Below are 27,776 nucleotides of genomic sequence, written 5' to 3'. Positions count from 1 at the left end.
GTTTACCTGAGAGGCAGTGTGCTTGGTTCCGATAACACAAATCTTCTTATACTATATATTGTGCAAAATAACCTGATAAGGATTTTAACACTATGTCAGCACTACAAAGTGTCCAGACATGAAAGGAACAGTACCTGATGGCATGAATATCAATGTCTCCTACCACTATTTCTCCCCACTCCCTCCCTTCTTCTATTCCCCACTTTGGAATCCTACCCCTTGTCAGCTTCCAGGCATCTCCCCTGGGATCCCTCCACTCCTCCTTCCCTTTCTCCTATGGCCCATTCTCTTCTCTTGATGAATCAGCATCGATAGAAAAGAGTAAACGGTCAACATTTTGGGCCAAGACCCTTCCACAGGACTCATCAGGACCTTTCACCCATCCTGATGAACGACTCAGTCTGAAACATCAGCTGTTTACTCATTTCCATTGATGCTGTCTGGCCTGCTGAGTTCCTTCAAGGCTTTATGAGTGTTGCTTTGGATTTCCAGAATCTGCAGATTTTTTCCTGTTTATTTCACTCTCCTCTCCTAAGAGAGTCCTTTCTCTCCAGCCTTTATATTTCCTATACACCTGACTTCACCTATAATCTTCCAGTTATCCTCCTTCCCCTCAGAACAGCTTTTTATTCTGGCACCTTCCCCCTTCCTTTCCAGTCCTGAAGAAGGGTCTTGGCCCAAAAGATTGCCTACTTATTCATTTCAAGAGACACTGCTTGACCTACTGAGATCCTGCAGCATTTTGTGTGTGCTACTGTGTGATACTGAAGTATTTTCAACATAAAATTCAAGAGGAGTCTCTTTGTCTAGAAATTGTTTCAAAGATGGAATCACTTCCAGAGGGAATGCTTCAGCCATTTACTTGCTTGCTGACTTAAGACCATCACCACTAATGGGGCATAGGTCACTGACAGCGGCTTGCTAAAGTCCTCTATCCTGGACCAGTCTTTTTAGTTATCCCAGGTGTTGCCCACCTTCTTTCTCTCCCATGGTCACAGAGTCATAGAAACAGAAAGCAGCACAGAAACAGGCCCTTTGGCCGAAGTAATCCATGCCGAAACCATTTAAACTGCCTGCTCCCATTGACCTGCACAGAGACCATAGCCCTCCATACCATCCATGTACCTATCCAAACCTCTCTTCAAAATTGAAAACTAGCTTGCATGCTCTACTTGTGCTGGCAGCCACTTCACATTCCCACAATCCTTTGAATGAAGACGTTTTCCCTCACGTTCCCCTTAAACTTTTCACCTTTCACCTTTAACCCGTGACCTCTGGTTGTGGTCCCACCCAACCTCTGTGGAAAAAAAGCCTGCTTGCATTTACCCTATCTACACCCCTCATAATTTTGTATAACTCTATCAAATCATCCCTCAATTATTTACATTCCAAGGAATGTTGATGATATAGCTTATCTATTTAAGGTTCCAAGTGGAGAAAATACAGAAGTACCCAGAATATTAAGCATCAAAAGTCAGAGTCATAGAAACAGCCGAGGAATGTTCAGTTTAGTTCAGCTGAATTCAATTTTGCACTGTATTATTGGTTGACTGCAGGCCACGGAGTTGGTCCCCCCCCTGAACAAAATCATGCAAAATAGCAGTAAGAAAGAAGTAACCAGAAACCAGAAGCACAGATAATAAGAACTGCAGAGCTCACTAAAAATGATTCCAATCCACAAACTGTCAATCTAACCTTGCCCGAGAGCCAAGATTCCTGCACCTTCTTCCAGCAGTGGTGTACGAGAGGGAGAGGGAGACTGGTCAAGCACAGGCAGATGGCGCTGAACACCCATTCACCTTCTGCTCTCGTCCTGGTTGATTTCAATCTTGCTAGGGGCTTTGATCAGAAAGTTGGTTGGGGAATTTGAGCCGATCATGAGTTTGCACTCCAACATTAGGAGGAATACTCCTTTCTCAAACTCACTCTTAACCATGTTGAATTCAGAGGTCTGGGTTGGGACTGATTCATTTTGTGTTATATCTTAATGATTTGAATGACAGAATTGATGTCTTTGTTGTAAAGTTTGCAGACAACATTAAAATAGCTAGAGGGGGCAAGTAGTTTTGAGGAAGTAGAGAGGCTATAGAAGGGCAGACAGATTAGGAGAATGGGCAAAGAAATGGCATATAGTGTCGGGAATTTTTTGGTAGAAGAAATGAAAGGCCTGACTGTTTTCTAAATGGAGAGAAAATTTTTAAAAAACTGAGATGCAAAGGTATTTGGGAGTCTTTGTGCAGGATTCCCCCAAGATTAATTTGCAGGTTGAGTCTGATGAGGAAGGCAAATGCAATGTTAGCATTCATATCAAGGGGATTAGAATATAAAAGCAAGGATGTAATGTTGAGATTTTATAAAGCACTGGTGAGGCCTCATTTGGAGTATTGTGAGCAGGTTTGTGCCCCTTATCTTAGAAAGGATGTGCTGAACCTGGAGAGGGTTCAAAGGAGGCTCACAGAAATGTTTCCAGGTTGAATGGCTTGTCATATGAAGTGTGTTTGATGGCTTTGGGCCTGTATTCACCAGAATTCAGAAGAATAAGGGGTCACCTCATTGAAGCAAATTGAATAGTGAAAGGCCTTGATAGAGTGGATGTGGAGAGTCACAGCCTCAGAATAGAGGGGTGTCTTTCTGGAAATGAGATGGGGAGGAATTTCTTTAGCCAGAAGTTGGTGAATCTGTGGATTTCTTTGCTATAGGCAGCTGTGCAGGTCAAGTCTTTATGTATACTTAAGTCAGAAGTTGATAGATCCTTGATTGATCTGGGCATGAAGGGGTACAAGGAGAAAGCTGGAGACCGGGGCTGAGAGAAAAATTGGATTAGCCACGATAAAATTGTGGAGCAGACTTGATGGGCCAAATTACTTAATTCTGCTCCAATATCTTATTGCATATTTAAAAGAAGGAGAAAAAGTAGTTTTATGAACTGTCTGCAGGACTTCACCATTAGTCATGTAGTTCGCTGGCTTCAACATCTTCAACATAATATGTCGTATGTTATGCTGATGTCGAGTGGGAAGTTGTTGTTTTGAGACTGTTCAACCAGATTTTCAGTCTCCCTTCTATGTGTCGATTTCTCACCACCTTTGATTTGGCCAACAGCAGTGGTGTCATCTGCAAACTTAAATACGGCATTGGAATTGTATTTAGCCACAAAATCCTCATTATAAAGTGAGCTGAGCAGGGGGCTGAGCTCACAGTCTTGATTGTGATGATATGCAGATGGAACATTTGTATTCCATAATAATACCTCTTGCATGGTCAGTGGCTGACACTTTTAATACAGTATAAATATGTACTGAAAAGGAGATTATGTGCCACTTAACTATGAGTGGAGGTGGTGATCATCTATCATGTCCAACAGTTACAGGAGACCTATGTGGGAGATTTTTTAAAGTGTAAAAGCTGTTGCACTGGGGCAGTTCACTCTCTCGACCTCAGAAATCCGGGTCCAGTGTACATGCAAGCATCACAAACTGGGGTTTTCCTTGTTTGCAGTGGGTGGCCATAATGTCTTCTGTGCCTTGTCATGCCCTTTCTTTTCCACGGAGGTTGCAGTACCTCCTTCCTGGCCATTGGATCTCTCTCTAGATGACATCCGCCCCATCTGACGGAACTAACTTCACATGCTAGCACAGGCATCTCCCTCTCTCACCTGAATTTGCCAGCTACCCTCATCTGGTTTAGCCCTCCTGCCGATGTGGGGTTACCAGATGTGGCTGCTGTTACATGCAAACACCTACAGCTGAAAGCTGAGTGTCCACTGGGGACCAAAGGTGAGTTAGCTGCCCTGGAATGGACACAACAACCCCTTCACTACAGATGCTACACCTTCCTGGCCACCCCATACACCCCAATGAGTGGAGGTAAGATTTTTTTAACCAATATAAATATGATATATATTATAGTTTCCCCCTTGAAGTATATCTGGGATCCTCAAAACTGTTGGTGCTGTCACCTTACTCCAGTGGAAAGCCAGGTAGAAACTGAATTCTTGACTATTCGTTCCTGTATCTTTAATTATAATAAGTGGAAGCAAGATTATAATAAAAGATAAAGAGATGAATTGTCAGGAATGCAGTTTCTATCTGGCTTTCCACTGGAGTAAAATAACAGCATCAAGAGTTTCAGGGACCCCAGAAATACTTCGAGGAGGAATCTATAAAATATGCAGTTTTTACATGGATAAAAATAATACCAATTATGAGCTTTCAAGTCATACAGCACAGAAGCAGACCCTTCAAACCAATACATCCATTTTGAGCGGTGAGCTAGTCCCGTCTGACAGCATTTGGCCCATAGCTCTCTCCACCTCTCCGATTCAAGTAATTATCTAGATGCCTTTTAAGTGTTGCCAGTGTGCCTGTATCAATCACTATTTCAGGCAGCTCATTCCGAATATATATTATGCATTGTGTGAAGAAGCTTCCTCTGATGTCCCTTTAAAACGTCTCACCTCTGAACTTAAACCTATGCCCTGTTGTTTTTAGTATCCCACCCCCCACCCCAGGAATAAGACCAGAGACCCTGTCTCTGTCGCTATTGATCTTTTATACATTTGACAGGTCATGTACTTTACACATTTATCTGATCACCTTTCAATCTCCTATGATCCAGGGAATAATCCTAAATTTCAGAATAAACAAACTTTGGTATTTCATGGCATATATTCCAGGTAAATTATAAGTGCTAGGTGAAGTGATTGAGGACTCAGAATTTCTCATGTTGCAAAATATTAGAGTTACACCTATTATTGGAAAACAACACACATTAGTTTATTTATTTTGATAAGAAAGCATATGGGGCCCAGAGTAAACCAAATTATATCAAATAAATAAATATTCTAAAAATGGATGAAGGTTTTGCTTTAATAGCCCTAGAGAGTTTTCCAGAAGGGAGATTTTGGAAAAGGGGTTTTGCTAGGTGGGTAGTGTTCACAATGATTTTTCCTGCCTGCTTCTTTGTACTGGACACATATAAATCCTGCAGTGACAGTAGACTGTGGCATAATAGTATAGAAGTTAGCACAACGCATTACGGTACAGGTGATCCAGGTTCAATACCTGGCACTGCCTGTAAGGACCTTGAGCATTCACCGTGCAACAATGTGGGGCTCCTCCAGTGTGTTTCCTCTCACAATCTAAAGACGTACCAGTTAGTAATTGATTTCTTCATTGTAAATTGTCCTGTGATTAGACTAAGGTTAAAGTGGGGTTCGCTGGGTGGTTTTAAGGGCCAGAAGAGCCTATTCCACGCTGTATCTCAAAAATGTTAATTAAATAATTAAAATTTATTTAATATAAATGTTGGGAATGTATCATAAATCTAACATCAGAGAATTTTTGTCTATTTAAATAGCTCACTAAATATCTACTGATCAATAATCAGTATAGTTTTGTGAGGGTAGGTCTTGTCTAATCAATTTAGTCAACTTGGTTGATGAGTTCATTGGCAAAGTGGATGTGAAGTATTATGCTATTTAATTCTTTGAGGTGCTTGATGAGTTCTATAGGTGACACAATTAATAGAAACAAAAGATGGAAGGAATGAGGTAACATGAGCTGGGAGTTTGGTTGACAAGCAATAAGCTCAGAGGTAAAAGTAGCACTGGATATTTTTTTCAGAAGTGTTGCATCCTCAGAACTTTTTTTTGCTTGTGATAGACTGCTTGAAGTTGAACACAAATATTATTTCAGACCACTTGCATCACGTATGAATTTGCAGAAGGAAGAAATTAACTTTTATTGAATATTAATGCATTTAATTGCATAAAGGTGTTGACACTTTGCAATAGTTCAACTGAGCTAAAAATGTTTTGTTGATGAATTTCATTTGTATTCGGTCCCTGAGGCTTCTCATTTATCCAACAATAATCAGCCAGCATCGATGGATTTGGTTATCCTGATACTGTTTCTCCATGACTACAGCATCCTGGTGAAACATTTCATCACGCTCATCACTGACAGCACTAAGATTGTCAGGGAAGAACTCTAAATGAGACTGCAGTAAATCAGTCTTTAGTGACATGTTGCATTTCATGGTTTTGTATGCCTGAAGCATGTTGTCAACCAGCTGCGCATACTTTGGTGCTCTGTAGTTGCCACAAAATATTTTAGCAAATCCTTGAATGCCTTCAATGTGATTTTCTTTGGTCCCACAAGAAGTACTTTGAATTGCCTGTCATTGATGACCTGTTTGATTTGTGGAAAAACAAAAGTGCCTATATTAATTTTAGCATCAGTTATTCTGACTTGAATTATGAATTGAAATAAATATAGGCAAATAGGGGAATTTTATTGTGATTTTCATGATCAGCAGCTCAAAATACATAAGATACACTGTTTGGGGTTCTCCTGGAGGCTTCAGTGCTTTTCCATATTGCAAACACCCTGAGTTTGGGTTCGTGATTTATTCAGGAATCAAAATCTTTTTTTGCCCTGTATAATCATTTTTGATAGATTATTTGCAACACAAAGAAAGGAGATTGCATATTTTTCAATTTATTTCCCCAGCAATCTGTGGATGCAGACAAATATAAATTTCTTCAATACTGAGATCAATAGAGCTTTGGTGGGGTCTTTGTATGGAAGGATAATGAATAAAGTTGAATGATTAAGTTACTATAATTGGAATAGATTGAAAGAAAGAAACATGAAAGATCAGCTTGACCTGTCACATGTACATCGAAACATACCGTGATGTGCATCACTTTGTGACTACGACTGACACAGTCCAAGGATTATCGCCATGCTTCTGGCACCAAATGTGGTGAACTACATATACCTGTCTGGACACGCCCCCCCTGCTGACTGCTCCTGTGGCTCCTCCCACTGACCCCGGTATAAAGGCGATTGCAGCCTGACCCCTGGCCTCAGTCTCCAGGATGTAGTATGGTGGTCAATTGCTGCTTGTTCTTTCTTCCAGCCAGTAAAAGCCTATATCTCGCCTCACGTCTCGGAGAGTTATTGATGGTGCATCACCAACACAGCATGCCAAGAACTCACTAATCCTAACTGTAGGTATTAGCTACATGGAAGGGCATTGAAGCCTCCAGGTGAGCCCTATATGGTCACAGGGAAAATGTACAAACTCACTGCAGACAGCAGTGGGGATCGAACCTAGATCGGTGATCGCTGGCACTGCAAAGCTATTGTTCCAACTGCTAAGCTAGCATGCCAGGGCAGAAAAGAGCTTTTCCTTTTCTATAAACGTGTGGAGCAGATAGCTATTAGTAGCGGAAAAAATGCTGGAATCTGTTAAGGTGCTTTGAAACTAGTAATAAGGTTTGACAGGGATAACAAAGATTATAAAATGGAACTAACGTTTGACAAATTTGGTAGTGGCATTTGTTTCTTATTGTCATACGTACTGAGATATAGTGAAAACCTTTTTTCTTGCATGTTATAGGAGCCACGTATCTGTTTTCTGTCTGTGTTGTATTTTGTGTTGCACATTTATTATGGGGAATTTGTTGGGGCATAGTAGTGCAGAGAGTATAGTCACACATTCATTCTTTGTCTTTAGTTCATTTTAGTCTGGTTAGGGGTTATGCCTGGGGATGACATTTCTTTGTTGACCGGTAGTGTTTAAATATGCTTAGTGCTAATACAAAAGTACATTTTGAATATGCTTAGACTGCTTATTTCATTATATTGCTAGTTTTGATTTCATTAGTTTTTTTATTTTAACAAGATTGTTCTTCTTTGATGGCTTGTAACAAAGGATTTTCGACTGTGAACTTTGTCATTGTGGTGTGTGTCACAAAGTTTCAATGCCACCCCCCTCCCGACCCCTGTGCTTAATCTCTGAGTGGTTTTGATTTGTTTTCAAATAGCCACAACACATGCCGTTCATACATAATACACTGAAGTTTTAAAAGCAAAAACAGATTGCAAAATATGGTGTTATAGCTACAGGAAGAGTGCAGTGCAGACAGACTAATAAGTGCCTTTAATAAGACGCCACATAGAAGGTCCCATTGGCCAACACTGGAGTGTTTGGGATATTGTACCAGCATGCATTCAGGTTTGCTAACAGCAAAAGAAAAGCACGTTATGTATTATTTCAAAGCAACACCCACGAAGTACTGGAGGAACTCAGCCGGTCAGGCAGCTGGGAATGAATAAATACTCGATGGTTCAGGCCACGGCGCTTCATCATGACTGAAAAGAAAAGGGGAAGATGCCAGAATAAAAAGTTGAGGGGGAGGGGAAGGAGGCTACTCCAAAGATGTACCCAGTAGGTTAACTTACCTTGTAAGTTATCCCATGTTTAGGTTAGAGTTAAATCAGGATTGTCAGGGGTTGCTGGGGCTGTGCAGCTCGAAGGGCCAGAAGGACCTCGCTAATGAAATAAGTAAAGCACTGGAGACCGTGTATTTCTACTTCATACTACAATCTAGATGTAGCTGATTAGATAACAGAGTTTTATCTGATATCAGTGGTCTGTGAAGTTACAAAGACAGCCTTGTCATGACATCTTTAGCTCAGAGATAAGGGAACTACAGGAGTACAGAGCCAGCTATACTACATCATCATCTTCATCATTATGTGCTGTGTCGTGTGACATGGGTGATCATGGTCTATCCATGGCCGTGACTGTTCTTGGCAAATTTTTCTACAAAAGTTCTATAGCTTTGCTGTGACTTCTTCTGGGCAGTCTCTTTACAAGAAGGGTGACCCCACCCATTATCCATACACTTCAGAGATTGTTTGCCAGGTGTCAGTGGTCATGTAATCCGGATGTGTGCTCTTGCACCAGTTGCTCATATGACTATCTACCCTGATGTTGGTGCTACACCTTGCCCAAGGAGTAGACAAGTATCAGTGTTGTATTGTACAATCATACTTTGACAATAAAATTAACTTTTGAACTTTTGAATCTTCAGTATTTCATACCTAAGAGGGTCATGAAGGTTCTGTTATTGAGAATATTCAAGCCAAGTACTGAATGAGGAAAATCAATATACCTCACCATTTTACTCTCTTTTTGCATGATTTATTTTTTAACATTTTTTATTCTAAATTAATTTTTATGTACTTCACTGTACTGCTGCCATAAAACTAATATATGTCAGTGATAATAAACCTGATTCTGATTCTGAGGTGAGGATCATGGTGTTCATGCAGGGAATGTCACCGGGATAGGAGTTCAGCCATAATATTATAAAAAGGTGCAGCCGGCACCAGGGCTCAAATTCAATATTCAAGCTTGTTTAATGTCATTTCCAGTCCATGAGTGTAAAGGAGAATGAAATACTCTGGATCCATTGCAGCACAAAAAACATTAAGATAAAGAACACAATAATAATTTAAAAACACAGACTATTAATCTAAGTACATAAGATAGCTCATATACATAAATTCATTGTATCTTCATAAAGTGATGCTAGGCACAGGAATGTCTGTGCATAAGGTGACTCTTACAGGAAATGATAAAGTAGTGGTTGGAGGGGTGGGTTAGTGGGTGGAGGTGTTGATCTGCCTTAATGCTTGGGGAAAGTAAATGGTTTTGAGTCTGGTGCTCCTGCTGTGGATGCTACATAGCCTCCTCCATGATGGGACTTAGACAAATAGTCCATGAGCAGTGTGCGTAGGATTTTTTAGGATGTTCCTGGTCCTTTTCTAGCACCTTTCTGTACATATGCCTGTTCTGACAGGCAGGCTGATGCCATTGATACATTGGGCAGCTTTGACTACCCATCAAATGGCCTAATTCTTATGAGAACTTGCTGCTAGTATTGAGCACCACCCACCACCCCGCACGTTACCGTTGACCCATGGAATAAGATCAAATTTAATTACAGATTTGTGAGTGTAGATTTGCTCTCTAAAATACTATGGGTTCTGAATCAGCAGCAGAATCATCGATCAAAGAACACCAGACTCAACAACATTTACTTTCTGCAAGCAGTGCAGGTGCTTGAAGGCCCATACTCAACGTTTTGGGTGCACCTTCTTCCTCTTCAACTCGAACTTTGAAGAGAGCTGGACTTTGTACATGCATATTCATGTCATTCCATAGCTGCACAGTAGAGGGCATCCTGACAAGCTGCATCACTACATGGTATAGAAACTGCTCTGTGGTGGAAAGCACCTTATATTCATTATCTTGCTTGTGATAAAATTACTTTATATGTTATGTCTGTGAGTTATAGTACAGTGTGAAAATCTTAGGCACATATATATGTATAGCTAGAGTACCTAAGACCTTTGCACAATACTATATTTGTCAACGTGGAGTGGAGAGCAAATTGGTAAATCAGGTGGGAGCAAAGGACGTTGGGAATGGCGAGAGTGAAACACTGTGGGAGGGGTATAGGACATGAGGCAGAGAAGAGTGCCAGAGGTAGGATAGCATGGGTGCAGACATTCCCAACCCAAGGTAATTTCATTCCAAACAATTGGTTTATTTATCATTGCAGAATGACTCTCTCACGCTTCCCATTCCCTCTGTTCTCCCTTTCCCCATTACCCAAACACAATACCCCTCTCCTTCTCTCCTTCCCACTCTCAGTCCACAATAGAGACCCATATCAGAATCACGTTGATCATCTCTCACATTTGTAATAAAATCAGTCTTTTTTTGTGGCAGCAGTACAGCATAATACAAAATCACCACAGTACACCTTGGTCTGCAGGAACACTTACTGATATTCATGTGTACAACCGAATGACAACAAACTTGTACTATCCCATCCCTCCCGTTACCAATGTCCTCTAAACAATCTAATGTGCTGGTGGCTGTGCTCCATTCTCTCTCTGGCAAAATCACATACTTCCCATAATGCGGTGGCCAGAACTACACATGATAATCTAAGTGTGGTCTAACCAATGTTATGCAAAGTTAAACATCATTGCTTAGACTCCATGTCCTGACCATTGAAGTGTGTATTTTTATCACCTCCCCATTTATACCTACATTACCACTGACAGGGAATTATGGACCCATAGTTCTTAATATCAACACAAGAGTGATTAAAATTTAATACTTCGAGCAAATCGGCAAAAAGAGTTGCACCCTGCACTTAGTTCGCTGTCAAATCTGCTCAAAGATGATGAATATTTCTGAATGTCCTGGTAACCTGTTTAAATCAAAAGAATGTTAAACAATTTTAGCAGATGTTAAAATGGGAAAATGTACTTTAAAAGAGTTTAAAATAATTGAAAGATCATTTAAACTAACTTAATTGATTCAATAAAAGGGAATTTAACACTAACTCCCTTGTGTTCATTCCTCTTCAGACAAATGAATGGAGTTGTTGTTCCTTCCACAACTGTAAAGTGACAGAGATTTAACAGATGCTGTGGAAATTAAATGAGTTTATACATCACAAACACAAGAGATTTTGTAAATATTGGAAACCCAGAGTGAGACACAGAAAATGCTGGAGGAACTCAACAGGTCAGGCAGCTTCTATGGAAAGAAATAAAGAGTTGACATTTTGAGCCGAGACTCGTTAATAAGTGTGATGAAGTTCATGTGAGTTTACTGTTCATCTCCGCAAGGAATCCGGCAGTGGAGACTGATTAAGGAATTGGTGGGGCTAACCTTCACCTTCAAGCAGGAATACTGAACATAGTGGCAGGTCAGCTGAGAGATGACAGCATTACAGCCCTGTCAAACTCTCAGCATTTTCCAGGAAGTTCTGGACCAATATTTAATTGAGGTCTGGGATAATTAAACAAGCTGCAGAAAATAGAAGAGTTTCCGACACAAGGGGACAACTTGCTTATACAGGAGTCTTACCTACCTCCCACATGCTGTCCATCTGCTCCTCTAGGAACCATATTAACAGTGACCTAAGAATAACTCATTAGTTCTATCTCAATCCCAAGAGGTACTAATACAAATCAGGATGAATAAGGGACAAAAATCAGGAAAAATATAAATACTTATTAAGAGAATAAAACTGGAAAAAATTAAAATAAATTATTAATTAAATAAAAACATACTGACTCACATAATGACAAAATCTTACTGTCAATTAAATAAATAACAAATACCTTATTAATTATTCTACTATTTTATCTACACTGATTCTGTAGAAAATTGCTCAGAAAATGGTCTTCAGACATCAACCAAACCACTCTCAGCACAACTTGAGCCTTCAAATCAACAACAAATTAGATTGATACAGCACGTTCAGGAGGGTTATAAACTTTAGTTTCTAGGATGTTCCCTCTTCTCATTACCGTCACAGTGGAGGAGGTGCAGGACCTTGAAGACCCACAATCAATGATTCAATAACAGTTTCTTCTCCTTCACCAGCAGATTTCTGAACCGTCCATGAGCCCATGAACATGACTGCATTATGCCTTTTTAATACATTGTTTATTTATTTCTGTAATTTTATCACAATTTTGTGTTTTTGTGCTGTATTGCTGCTACAAGACAACACATTTCATGCAATAAATGTCTTTTTTCTCAATCTACAGTCAAAGGCAGGATCTAACAGTGGCTACACGCGTGAATCTGCAGATGCTGGAAATAAATAAAACCACAGAATGCTGGCAGAACTCAGCAGGCCAGCATTCTGTGGTTTTATCTAACAGTGGCTACCCATTTCAATTCAATGTCACATTCCCATTCTGACATGACTGTTCATGGCCTCTTCTAGGATGAGGCCCAGCTCATATTCTGTCAGGGTAGCCTCCAACCTGATGGTATGAACTTCTGCTAATTTCTTACCCTCTCCCTCCTCTCTGTTTTGGTTCCTCATTCCGGTTACCCTCTCACCCCTTCTCTTCTTTTCATCTGCATCTCACCTCCCTCTGGTTCCATTTCTCCTCCATTTTCTTCCATGGTCCATTGTCCTCTCCTATTAGATTCCTTTTCACTACAAACCCTTTCCCCCACCCAGATACACTCTGCCTCACCTGGTCTCACCTATCTCCTGTCTGACTGTATTCCCTCCCCACCCCCCCCCCCCCCCATCTTCTTATTCTGGTCTCTGCCCCCTTTTCTTTCCAGTCCTGATGAAGGGTCTCAACCCAAAATGTCAACTGTTTACTCCCTCTCTATGGGTGCTGCATGACCTGCTGAATTCCTCCATCATTGTATGTGCATTGCTCAGGATTTCTAATATCTGCAGAATCTCCCGTGACGTTGATAATCCGATTCTGATTCTGACAGCAAATTCAGCCAGGCTGAAAACAGATGCTTTCAGAAACTCAATCTAAATCCAGATTATAGAAGGAGATGACAGATCACATTTTACTGATGGAGGTCCACATCTTGAGGTAGAGTTGTACCGCATGAAAACAGACCCTTTGGCCCATCTGATCTGTGCTAGCCAAGATGCCCCATCCAAGCTAGTCCATTTGCCAGCAATTGGTCCACAATCTTCTAAACCTTTCCCATTTATGAACTTGTCCAACTGTCTTTCTTGAGGTGGTTCAGTAGCATAGTGGTTAGCGGAATACTATTAGAACTCAGAGTGCCAAAGTACAGAGTTGAGTTTCGACACCCTCTGTAAGCAAGTTTGTGCATTCCTTCCAGTGTGTGTATCGCTTTCCTTTTTGTTTCTTCCTACGTTCCAAAAGCCTACTGATGATCACAAAAAATGATTCCAGGACTGAAAGGGTTATCGTATGAGGAGGGATTGATGACTCTGGGCCTGTACTTGCTGGAATTTGGAAGAGTAAGGGGGAATTTCATTGAAAGGCCTGGATAAAGTGGATCTGGAGAGGAAGTCATCTTGAACCAGTCTGGCCATTCTCCTCTGACACTTTTTTCCCACAGAACTGCCATTCACTGGATTTTGTTATCTGTTTGTCACACCATTCTCTTTAGGGACTTTTGTGTGTTAAATTTATTGTATATCAGCTGTTTTTGACTCAAACCATCCTCTCTGGTACCAACAGTCATTCCACGGTCAAAGTTACTTAGATCACATTTCTTCCCCATTCTGATGTTCACTTTGAACAGCAACTGAACCTCTTGAGCATTTCCACATGCTTTTATGCATTGAGCTGCTGCCACATAATTGACTGATTAGATATTGATATTAACAAGCAGGTGTATAGGTGTACCTAATAAAGTGGCAGAATCAGGCCATTTGGCCCATTGAGTCTGGTCCACCATTTAATCATGGTTGATCCTTTTTCTTCCCTCCTCAGTTCCACTCCCTGGCTTTCTCCCCATAATCTTTGATGTTGTGTCCTATCAAGAACCTTCCAAGCTCTGCCTTAAATACACCTAATGACCTGGCTTCCATAACTGCATATGGTAATAAATTCCACAAATTCACCACCACCCAGCTAAAGAAATTTCTATTTCCACATCTCTATTTCAAATAGACACCCCTCTATCCTGAGGCTGTACCCTCTTGTCCTAGGCTCCCCTACCATGGGAAACATCCCTTCCACAGGTACTCTGTCTAGGCCTTTCAACTTTTGAAAGGTTTCACTGAGGTGCCTGACGCAACCTTTGAAATTCCAGTGAGTACAGACTCACCGGAATAGTCATTTACCGGGTACTCATTACAAGTTTGTGGGAGCTTGTTTGACATAAATTCCTACTTTGCAGCAATGACTTAATTACAAAAGTTCTTAATTGCCTGAAACAGTGCAACAGAAATTCGAGGCATTGCCTCACATTGGTTTGAAACCTCTGACATACAGCATTGCAAGAAGCTGCAGAGGGTTGTACACTCAGCCAGCTCCTCACAGGCACAACTCTTTCCACCAAGGACAACTTCAAGAGGCGATGTCTCATCCATCATTAAAGACCCAGGACATGCCGTCTCCTTATTACCGTGCAACCTTTGAATACAGAATCTGGAAGATCCACACTCAAAAGTTTAGGAAGTATCTCAAGGCAGTATATGGTTAAGCATTCATACTTATATAATAAATTTACTTTGAACTCCTGTTGAATACACACAGTTCCTTTCACATTTCCCTGCAGTTCAATAGCGATTGTACTTCAAAATTACTTTGTTGATTGTTGAGTGACTTAATTGTCCTGTGGTTGTGAGTGACATTTTAAAGAAATTAGTTAAAAACAAAGGATTGCATATCTTCCTCCAGCATTTTGTGTGTGTTGATTGTATACCTTGCGTTTCTTTTCAGTTCATTTTATTTGCAAAGAGATTTTCCAGTATTAAAAAATAGATTCAGACAAAATGCATCTGTCCAGGTGGGATTTGAATTCACATCTCAGCATATTACTTCAGTAACAACACCCCATTTCCCATTATCACTGTCATGTGTTATAGATAGAAATAAAAGAAGTAAAAGTAATCTTATTTCTTAACACTCCGTCTTACATTGTCCCAACATTGTATCCACCCAGTGAAATTGTCTTCCTTTCAAATCCCTTTCCAATAAATTCTTCTGTTAGGTAAAGTAATAAATCTTGGGTTGGATAAATTTGCCTGCATATACCATCCACGACTTTGTACATCAGGATTCATTTAGAACATTGTCAAGACAGTGAGTCTAAGTTTGTTTTCCAATCTATTGCACTGCTAAAATGGAAAGACTACTTCACTTAGGCACTGTACAGGTTTGACAAAAATTCAGTGTTCCCTTTATATACTGATCCTTGCAAACTTCTGAACACCGCATTGCTCTCTGTCACTATTGCTTACCCTCACCAGTCAACTCATCCATGACTGCATTGCAAATTCCTCAACGTTAATAACATTCACTTTTGAATCAGACAACAGCTGAACTCTACATGTTATACTTGAACACATTCTGAAAGACAAAATAATAAATAGAAATAGGTACAGGCAAGAGAGAGAAATCGAGACAAAGGAACAAGATAGGATGCGAAAGAAGTAAATGGGAGATTAACTTGAGATTGAGAAAAATGGGAGTAAGAGAGAAAATGAGAACAGAGCAAGGGATAGAGAGAATGAAAATAGGAGGAGGGGAGACACAAAAGGAGAAAAACTATGGAGATGGAGAGAGAGAGAGAGAGAGAAGGGCAAGAAAATGAAGGAAGTTCATTATCTGGCCAAGAAGAAGGTAGGTGACCAGAGTTGCACACAATATTCCAAACCTGACCTCACCAAATTCGGACTTACTGCTCCACATCATGGAACAACTAACCTGAGTAGTCTGGTCCGAAGCTGCTAATTCAGAGATGTCACTTCTCTGGGCACAGGGGAAAGTAAAATTAAAACTGTGCAATATTATCAGAAGCAGAATTGGAATCACATTTCTTATGCATTATACTGCTGCTACAAGATAGCAAGCATCATGTCACATGTCAGTAACAAGAAATGTGATACTTATAATATAAATTACAAAATCAATAAATATGACTAAAAAGAAAGAATGAAATGGTGTTCAAGGGTTCATGGACCATTCAGAAATTTGATGGAAGAGAGTAAAAAACTGTTTCTGAAACATTGAGTGTGGGTCTTCAGGCTCCTGCACCTCCTCCCCAAAGGTAGTAATGAGAGGAGGACTTGTCACACTCTACAACTTAGAAAGGTTCTACATTAGTACAGTACAGTCTACAAAGCAGTTAAACTCATTAAATACCTTATTGATGTGCAGACCCTGTTCTCTGATGTAATATGGTAATTATTTTGTATACAGAGGAGTTCCTCAAGCAAAAATCAGGTAAATTATTTGTTTTTTTTTCCAGAAAAATATACAATGGCTAGGCCAGCAGAGAGTAGTTGCCTGCTGTACTTCAACATAGAATTGTGCAATCCTTTACTGTCATGGAGTCATAGAGAACTACAGTACAGAAATGGGCCCTTTAGCCCATCTAGTGTGTGCTGGATGATTGCATCTACCTGCACCTGGGCCATATATCTCCAGACCTCGCTCATCCATGCACCTAGCCAAAACACTCATAAATCTTATAATTGAACCCACTACTGTGGTGTAACACATTAGGGTGGTAGGGTGGAGATACATCTCTACCAAAGGAAGGGCAAGCTGCTCCTTTCCTCCTCTAGCTTGCAGGTCTCCCTTAGGTAAGGCGTATCACCTGCTTAGCTTCTCAATCAGGGTCACATGAAGCCATGTGAGCAGGTGGTGGATGATCGTATGAGCAGCTGGTACATATCACATTCTTGGCTACACAACCACTGATGCCAGACAGACAATCTCTGAAGAGTATTGATAATGGCCGGGGTCATCCATCTTGTAAAGACACGGCCCAGAAGAAGGCAATGGCAAACCACTTCTGTACAAAAATTTGCCAAGAACAATCATGGTCATGAGACCATGATGGCCTGCATCATATGACATGGCACACAATGAATAAGTTTAGCGTAACTGACAGTATTTGGTTGGGTTCTAAGCTTATTTTTTCTTTCAAAAATATATTTTATATTCATAATGAAAAATACAATGCAATGTGGTTAATTGGGGCACATCTTGGCCCAATTAAGACGCTGCCCCATTAACAAAAGTTTCATAGAAATATTTAAAATGGTATAAAAAAGACAAATTAATTTTAACTGTGTAATAGATTATGTAATTAAATGAAATGCAGAGAAAATTAGAACACTACTAATCATATTATAGTACTATAGCACTATGTATTAGTTCCTAATAGATTTGATGGAGGAATTCATTCAGTGTACACTGCCATGTTCTTTTGATTGACTGTACATGAACAAATTCAAAGCAGACAGCTATCTACTGCAGATAATGGACTGCTTTCATACAATGCTTTTGACGTTTGCAGCCCCTAAATCTTCATTTTCATTGTACACTCAAGACGATTGTCAATTCCTTCAAAATCTTTGTCACTCCTAACTGGCTGAAGTAGTGAAATCATTTCATTTTCACTCCCAGCCACTTCTTGCATCTCCAAGTCTAAACGCTTGAAACCTCAGTGAGCAGAATAGTTCTGAATTGTCTTACCGCTTATTTCTCACCAACTATCAGTGATAAAAATCACTGCTTTTTGAACAAGCACATGCAAGTGACACTGTTTTAAAAACGTTTGCAGTTAATGTATCTAACGGACACATGTGCACGTGATTGACATTAGTTAGAATCAGTTCAGCAACAATCTCCTGCTCCAATTAAATGGTATACTGTCCCAAAAAAATGAAGTGAATCCAGGGTATATTCTCTATTTGGTCTTGTTCGTTAAGAGTTACCCCAAATAATCAACTGCTCTGATTAACTGATGGCCCAGTTAACCAGGATCCCCAAAAGAACGAGCACAGTGCAAAACTTATTTGTTTTCAGAGTCAATATATTCAATAGTGTTAACTTAATTTTATAAAAATCAGAGCACTGTTGTCTCCCATCACTGAAATGTCAGCTTGTATGATGAGCTTATACTTCTGGAGTGAAGTTTGTCTATAAATCTTTCTACCTATGGTGATGGACAAAATCAGAATCAGAATCAGGTTTAAGATCACCACCATATGTTGAGAAATTTGTTCTTATATGGCAGCAGTACAATTCGATACATAATAATAAAAACTATAAACTGCAGTAAGAATACATATAACAGTTAATTTTTTTTAAAAAGTGCAAAAAAGGTAATGAGGTTGTGTTCATGGGATTTATGTCCATTCAGAAATCTGAGGGAAGAATCTGATAACTAGATTGTGGATCTCAATTTTTTTCCTGTTAATACATTGTCAGATACAAAGCTGAGAATTGAAATGGGAAGTCAATCAAACAATTGACTTCTGCTTCACTACCATCTAGCTCACAATACCATCCAGAGCAAAATAATTGTCAATTGCTTTATTATTATTTACACATGTACCAAGAAGCAGTGAAAACTTTTGTTTATATTCTATCCAGACAAATTGCATCACAAAGAACTGCATCGAGGAAGTACAAAAGGGGAAGAAAAACAGAGTGTAGAATATACGCTCGGTGGCCAGTCTATTAGATACTTTCTGTATCTAATAAAGTGGCCACTGAATGTATGTTCATGGTCTTCTGCTGCTGTAGCCCATCCACTTCAAGGTTCAACATGTTGCACCTTCAGTGACGGCCTTCAGCACACCACTGTTGCAGTGTGCAATTATTTGAGTTGCTGTTGACTTCCTGTCTGCTTGAAACTGTCTGGCCATTCTCCTCTGAGCTCTCGCAATAATATGGCAGTTTCGAACACAGAAGTGCCGCTCACTGGATGTTTTTTGGAGCCTTTTTTGCACTATTCTCTGTAAACTATGGATGCAGTTGTACATGAAAATTTCAGGAGATCAGCGGTTTCTGATATACGCAAACCACCCCGTCTGGCACCAGGGATCATTCCACGGTCAAATTAACTTAGATCACATTTTTTCCCCATTCTAATCTTTGGTCTGAACAACAATTGAAGCTCTTGACCAGGTCTGCATGCTTTTATGCATTGAGATGTTGCCACATGATCAGCTGATTAAAGATTTGCATTAGCAAGTAGGTGTTCAGGTATAACTAATAAAGAGGCCATTGAGTGTGGAGTTACAGTTACAGAGAAAGCACAGTGCAAGTAGTCAAGTTAGTTGCATAACAATCTAAACTGATAGACCAATTGACACCTTTAGCATATAAAAGGTCTATTGAAGAGACTGATAGATTTTAAGATTAGCTTTATCTGCCACACTTTCATTAAACCATTGAAACACACACTAGAATGTGTCGACGGTGTCAACAACCAACACAGTATGTGGATTGTGCTGTGGGTAGCCCACAAATGTCACCAAGTTCCGATGTCAACATAGCATATTCACAATTTACTATTGGAGAGTGTGGGGAAGCCAAAGCACACGGAGGAAACCCATGCAGTCAAGGGGAGAATGTACAAACTCCTTACAGACAGCAGCAGGCATTGAAGCCAGATAGCTGATGATGTAAAACATTATGTTATCCATTATGCTGCTGTGCCCTGTGGAAGTTGTTTTTAAGGCTGATGCTACAATTGTTTTTCAAGATCTTTCTCCTTTAGCCCAACAGGAGCATGAGAAGATAGAATGACCAGGTTGGGAGAGGTGCTTTTTTTGTATTGGCTGCTTTCCTGACATAACAGGAAGTCAATGGAGTCATAACAGAGTCAATGGAGCGGAGACTCGTTTGTGCAACAAAGGCATCTCATAATCTCATCCAAGATTTACTGATTAGCAGGTGAATTGGTCATTGTAATTTGTCCCATGATAAGGCTAGGGTTAAATAATGGATTACTGGGTCTTGAAGGGCCAGAAGGACATAATCCATGCTGTATATTCAAGAGAAGGTATCTCAAGATGGCAGATTGCATTGCTAAGGAGATGCTTTCTGGGATGTGCTTTCACCTGGTTACTGTCATCATGGAGGAGGTGTAGGAGTCCAAGCACTCACATTGAATTATTCAGGAACAGCTTCTTCCCCTCCAGCATCTGATCTTTGAACAGTCCCTGAACCCATTAAGACTATAATGAGACAACCAGAAGTGAACACAATATTCTAAGTGTGGTCTGAATAGGGTTTTATAGAACTGCAACATGAGCTCATGGCTCCTGAACTCAATTCCTAATGAAAGCCAACACAGCATACACCTTCTTAAACCCCCCCCCCCTATCAACTTGCACTGCAACTTTGAGGTATCTATTCACATGAACTCCAAGGCTCCTCTATTCCTCCACACTGCAAAGAATCCTGCCATTAACCCTTGTTAGATCTGACTGTTTAAATCTTAGATTAGACAATTTAATTGTTATTTTCTTTACAGTTTAACAATTAAATATCTGTTTGTATTTTAAATAGTTCTTATATGCATATAACAGTTTAATATGTCTCTAATGAATATATTGATATAATTCTGGAAGCTTTTTTTGGTACTGGGGTACTTGAATAAGTGTTTTCTCATTGTTTGACAAATTTGAATGGAATTTTCCTTATCTACATAAAATAGAAGAGCTGTTCCAAGATGGGCGCCATCTTCTTTGTTTTCAGTTCTTTCTTTCTCTCTCTTTGCTTAGCATTCCTCAATCAATTTTTAAACAAGAGAAAATCTACATATGTGGAAATCCAAGCAACACACACAAAATGCTGATGGGACTCAGCAGGTCGGGCTGCATCAATGGAAAAGAGTAAACAATCAACATTCTGTGCTGAGACCCTTCATCAGAATGAATCAATTGATCAATTTTTCTTTGTTCTATCAAAGCTTAATAAAATAATCATGAAAAAAACAGGTGTTGTTCCTCTTTCCCGACTTCTGAAAGAATCTTGGATTGAAGCATCAGAATCCAACACACTGTACTCTGCCTTCAAGTTCTACGTTCCAAAGGGTGATACTGCATACTTTTCCAAAGAGACTGACTAGTTGCTTTACAGAGGACCAGCAGATGACCTTTGGACCAGATGATTTATTTTTACACCATAACTGCTATATTGTTCTATGATTTAGAAGAGATGTTGGGTGCACGTTCTAGGTGATATGCACTGAGGTCACATTGCACTAGAGAGTATGTCTGAGCTGGCGGATAAGGTGCCGATCAAACAGTCTATATTGTCCTTGGCGGTATCAATCTTCTTAAGTGTTGTCAGAGTTGCACTTTACCAGGTGCTATAACACCAGGGGTTTCATTTCCTATTTGCTATTTTCACTTACTACTTAACTTGATCTCATCAAACTCCTTCTTGCGCTGCACTAACACATCAGTTAAACCGGCTAATGACTGCACCAAAATAGCACAGACTGGTACTCGAGCAGAATGCATAACCTGGCAAGTGGAAGTAACTCACCACAAATTAAATCAATGCAATTATTGTCCCTCCGCAGCAGAATCTGCAAAACGAAAGACAGCACAAAGAAGAATTATCTCTCAAAAGATTAATTCTTTTCTTCAAGCGACAAGCACAGCAAAATGCAAGAATATAAATATTTTAATCTATACATTTAAGACAGGGCAAGTCATGTTCTCAGTACTATTTATTTACTTCTTTGCACAATTAGTTTTCTTTGCACACAGTCTTTGTTTATGTAGTTATTTTCATAGATTTTATTGTATTTCTTTATATTCATGTAAATATAGACTAACTCACCCCTCCAAGCCCCCAACCACCAATACTTTATTACTTCCTGTCAGTCAGCTTATGTACAAACACTCTTCTGCCAAGTGTCACTTTGTGGATATACAATTGATCTATGTATATAGGCTATCTTACGTATCTTTAATTATTGTTTTATTATTATTATCATTATTGTGTTCTTTATCTTTTTTTTGTGTTGTATTGGATATAGAGTAGCAATTATTTAGTTCTTCTTTACATTTGTTTACAGGGAATGACATTAAACAACATCCATCATTAAGGACTGATTCCCACCACCCAGGACATGCCCTCTTCTTATCGCTACATCCAAGAAAGAGGTACAGAAGCCTAAAAGCACACTCTCAATGATTCAGGAAAGGCTTCTTCTCCTCTGCCACCTAAATTCAGAATGGACATTGAACCCACGACCTAACTAGTTTTTTGCATTACTTGCTTAATTTAACTAATTGCATTACACACACACGCACATGTATATATATAATTTCCAGATTTTTATTATTGTGTATTACGTTGTACTGTTGTCGCAAAATCAAATGTCACAACATCTTCTGGTGATATTAAACCTGGTTCTGATTCTGAATCTTGAAATGCTTGCAAGAAAATGTATCTCAAGTTAATATATTGTGATATATATGTACTTTGATAATACATTACTTTAACTTTGACTTTTGATATTTGAATAAAAGGATTTACAATTCAATATGACATTACTCATGCTGAAATGTTACCCTGCATATGAAGCTGGTTACCTTCTGCTCTTGCATTGTGAATTCCTCACAGCTGTTGGCAAATTACTTTGTGCCTTTTTTCACACAAGTAGTTAATGAATGCAAGTCTTTTGTTTAGATGGTGACAAAGAAGATAGTCGTCTTCAGAAGCACACTCCATGGAGGCCTGTAGTGATTCAGACCCTGTGGTCACACAAAGAGGGATGAAAAAAGGAAATTACATGTACAGTGTTGATAGCTGTTCATCGTCAGCGTGTCTCAGTGCACAGTTTTGTGCAGAAGTTATCCAAAAAGGAATTGCAGTATTCCAGACGAAGAGGAGGGAAAAGTGTCCTCCTTCTCAATCTCTTCCTCTGTGACTTCTCAAAGTCGTATTCTAACTCAGATTAATTTATAGCCATATACAGCAGGATGAAATGAAATCCCTTGCTCACTTGAAGTTCACAAGTTAGTAGTATGCATGGTAGTAGTAGAGAAAACATAGAAACATAGAAAAACCTACAGCGCAGTACAGAAGACATACAATCATTATACAATGGCACGTATAAAATAACAGAAAAGGAGGAAGATTAATGATTTAAAGACTTATTCCCGATGAAGGTACTTGACCTGAAACTTTGTTTCAAGATCAGAATCAGTTTTGATATCATTGGGATTTGTCATGAAATTGTTGTTTTGCAGCAGCAGTACATTGCAACACATCATAATAAAAAACTATTAATTACTATACATATATGTATAAATTAAGTCTGTAGTGCAAAAAGAAAGCAAAAGGAAAGTGAGGTAGTGTTCATGGGTTCATTACCCATTCAGAAATCTGGTAGTGGAAAGGAAGAAGCTGTTCTTAAAATGTTGATGTGTGTTTTAAGGCTTCTGTACATCCTCCCTCATGGCAGCAATGAGAAGAGGGCGTGTCCTGATTGATGGGGGTCCGTATTGATGGAAGCCTCCTTTTTGAGGCATAGTCTGTTGAAGGTGTCCTCGATGCTGAGGAGGCTAGTGCCCATGATGGAGCTGCCTGAGTTGACAACATTCTGCAGCTTCATCCAATCCTGTGAAGTGATCGTCCATACCAGACACTGATGCAGCCAGTTATATCTGTAAAAACCCAAGAGAGTATTTGGTGACATATCAAGTCTCCTAAAACTCCTTGTGAAATATAGCTGCTGTCAATTCTTCTTTGTAACTGCATCAATATGAAGGACGCAGGACAGATATTCAGAGATGTTGACACACAGAAACTTAAAACAACTCACCTTTTCCATTGCCAATCCCTTGATGAGAAGTAGTGTGTGTTCCTTTGACTTCCCCTTCCTGAAGACCACAAGCAATTCCTTGGACTTATTGATGTTGAGTACATGGTTGTTGTTGTGACACCACTCAACCAGTTTCAAAGGTTTCAAAGGTAGATTTAATGTCAGAGAAGTGTGTACAGTATACATCCTGAAATGCTTTTTCTTCGCAACCATCCACGAAAACAGACAATTTCCCCCAAAGAATGAATAAGTTAGATGTTAGAACCCCAAAGTCCCTCCAGCTCCCCCTCCCACGCATAAGCGGCAGCAAGCAATGACCCATTTCCTCCGCCGGCAAAAACAAGGCATCGTCACCCGCCACTGAGCACCCAAGGGTGAGCAAAGACACAGACTTGCAGTATTCCAAAGACTACTTGTTCACCTGGCATTTAACATACCACAGGCTCTCTCTCTCTCTAATAAGGGAGAAACAAGTGTCTCCATTTCACAGCGAGAGGGGAGACATAACAAAGAACTCACTGGTTTACGAAGTCAAAGGACCATTGCATCACTTTTTCCGAGCTCTGTGCCCAAAGGTCTCAGGTCTCTGGGCACACAGCCTTAGATCTTCCATCTCCCACGACATACTGATCTCCTGGTTGGACACTGACCATCCCCTCCCCCCCCCCCCCCCCCAGGCTCCAGAACCACAAAATCTCAATCCTCCGAAGGTGGACGAAGCTCTGAGGCCCTTAGTGTGCCAAATAACAGCCAAGAGTGGGTCCCATTCCCACAAAGAACCATAGTCAGCATGTAAGAAGTGTAGTTGATCCACATAGTGCACTCCTGTCACCTCATCCCCAGCATCCAAAATTCTGTCAACAATAGTTGTGTCATCGGCAAATTTATAAAGGGGGGGTTGAACTGTGCCTAAACACACAGTCATGTGTGTAGAGAGCGCAGAGCAGTGGGCTAAATACACATCCTTGTGGTGTGCTAGCATTGATTGAGAGTGTTGAGGAGACTTACACTGACTGTGGTCTCCTGGTGAGGAAGTGAAGCATCCAGCTTCAGGGAGATGTACAGATGCCCAGGTTTTCGAACTTGCTGGATAGATCTGAGGGTATGATTATGCTTTCTCCCACCATAGATGCTGCCTGACCTGCTGAAGTTCCCTATCATTTTGTGTTTCTTGCCCTTGATTTCTAGCCTCTGCAGAACCTCTTGTGTTTACGGTGTAAAGATTAGTTATTTCTGTCACATACTTTAGTCAAATCAGTGAGGATTGTGCTGGGCAGCCTGCACCTGTTGCCATGCTTCTGGTACCAACATAATGTGCCCACCACTCACTAGCACAAGCCTGTCTGTCTTTGGAATGTGGGAGGAGGCTGGAGCACGTGGAGGAATTCTCCCATGTGGGCACAAGAAGAATGTACACACCCCTCACAGATAGTAGTGTGTATTGGACAACAACCATGCCACCCCGGTTGCTCTGTAGTCATCTGCGTAGTGTATTTAATATTTCAGCAATATTTGTGTAATATTGCAAAATTATTGTTTGATTAACCCTTACATACTGTTCGGGTCAAATTTGACTTGTTTTGACATTTGACAGCAGTAAAACACCCTAAATGCCATTTTTTAAGCCAAAATTTGATGACTTTTCCTAAAGTGACCCGAAATGTGCAAAAATTAAAATATTTTAAAATTTTATGCTTTTGTACAGGTGCTACAAAGTTTTGTACATTGAGGCTGTTCTGGGTCAAATTTGACTCGTATCTATTGAAATGGATTTTAGATCTCTGAAACATTAATTAAGGATTAATCACCCATTTATTAATATCAGATAGGCTATTTATACATTCTAAATAGATCTGTGGTTCAAAATTTGGTATAGACACGTTATTAGGGGATTCTTGGGCCAGGTCAACATTGACCCAGACCATACTGTGAAGGTATAGAATATAAATAGGTTGCCTGGGTTATGCATTCTTTGTTACTTACATAATTCATTGCAGGTTACACAGTACTGTGTAAAAGTCTTGGGCACATAGTACAGAGCAAAGGTGTCTAAGACTTACTTTTGCACCGTACTGTAGTAATTTTATGTATTGACTGTACTGCTGCCCCCAAGAAAAAACAAATTTCATGACATATGTGAGTGATGCTAAATCTGATCCCAGTTTGGGTCTCTGTTGTGGAGTAAGAGTAGGAAGGGAACGAGTAGAGGGGAATCATGGTTGGGAGAAGGGGAAGGAAGAGGAGGGAGAAGTGGGAAGAACTAGAAAGACATTCTGTAATGATCAAAAACCCTTCGTTTGGAATCAAATGACCTTGCTTGGTGTATCAGTGACGGACGTGTCTGAACACACACCATCCCCCAGCCCTATCACTTCTTCTCTGACACCTGTCCCACACCCCTCCTGCAGCTCACCATCCTTGCCATCCCAGCATCCTTTGCTCCCTCCAGATATACAAATTCCCTCTCTGTTCCACGATGACAAATACAGTACTGTGCAAAAGTCTTAGCCACCTTAGCAATATATATGTGCCTAAGACTTTTGCACAGTTCTGCATGTAAGAAGCACATGAATGGCATAGGTCATTGACAGCATCCTGACTGGCTGCATCACTGCCTAATATGGGAACTGTACTTCCCTCAATCACAAGGCCCTGCAGGGAGTGACACGGACAGCCCAGCGCATCTGTAGGTGTGAACGTCCCACAATTCAGGACACTTACAAAGACAGGTGCATAGAAAGGGCCCTAAGGATCATTGGGGACCCAAGTCACCCCAACCACAGACTGTTCCAGCTGCTACCATCTGAGAAATGGTACCGCATCATAAAAGCCAGGACCAACAGGCTCCAGGACAGCTTCTTCCACCAGGCCATCAGGCTGATTAATTCTCACTGATACAATTGTATTTCTATGCTACATTGACTGTGCTGTTGTACACACCATTTATTATAAATTACAATAAATTACACATTGCACATTTAGACAGAGATGTAACGTAAAGATTTTTACTCCACGTGTACATGAAGGATGTGAGAAATGGAATCAATTCTGTTCAATTCATTATGCCACCATGTCATAAGTGCATATCTCAAAAAAGAAAAAGAAAGTAAAAGCAAAATAGGCAGAACGTGTCCTGGGCTCCCTTGTTCTTCTTTCGATAAGTTTATGGAGTTACAAAGAAGAGCAGTCTGAACCTCAGTTCCCTGAATCTGTCTTGTTAAACCCATGTACCTTCTCTGATCTTTCCTTGAACTCTATCTGTAATTTACCCTCCCACCCCGCAATTTCTCCTTTATTTTTGTTTACTTGCTTATAGTCTGATGAAGCACGTTGGCTTTTTAGTTAAACCTACTATAAAAATGCAAGTAGAATGGGATCTGTCATCAGATCACCCGTGGATTTCTTTTGGAATAAATATCAGACACAACAATTTTATGCTCTGTGCCTGCAATATAAGAATAATCAATTTTAAGATTGTTTTCTTTCATTTCTAGGTGTCCCAAGAGAAATCATGCCAACAAGCTCTGAAGAGCAATAATAAATAAGGATTTCCAACACTATTCCATTAACCTCAAATTCTCTTTTTTCATGCTCAATGCGCCGCTATTCCTTATATCCGGAATATTTGAATTTTTATGTTGTCTGAATATGTGAGAACTAGAATTTCTCCGGTCAGAAGTTTATTTACTTATTTATTGAGATACAGTGTGGAATAGGCCTTTCCTGTTCTTCGAGCCACACCGCCCAGGGTCAACTTCATATCAACTGGTACATTTTGGAATGTGGGAGGAAACCAAAGCACCTGGAGGAAACCTGCGTGGTCACAGGGA

The sequence above is a fragment of the Hypanus sabinus genome, chromosome 17 (genome assembly GCF_030144855.1).
Source record: "Hypanus sabinus isolate sHypSab1 chromosome 17, sHypSab1.hap1, whole genome shotgun sequence".
NCBI lineage: Eukaryota > Metazoa > Chordata > Chondrichthyes > Myliobatiformes > Dasyatidae > Hypanus > Hypanus sabinus.
The sequence above is the reverse complement of the archived record's forward strand: the minus strand, read 5'-3'. Positions refer to the sequence as shown.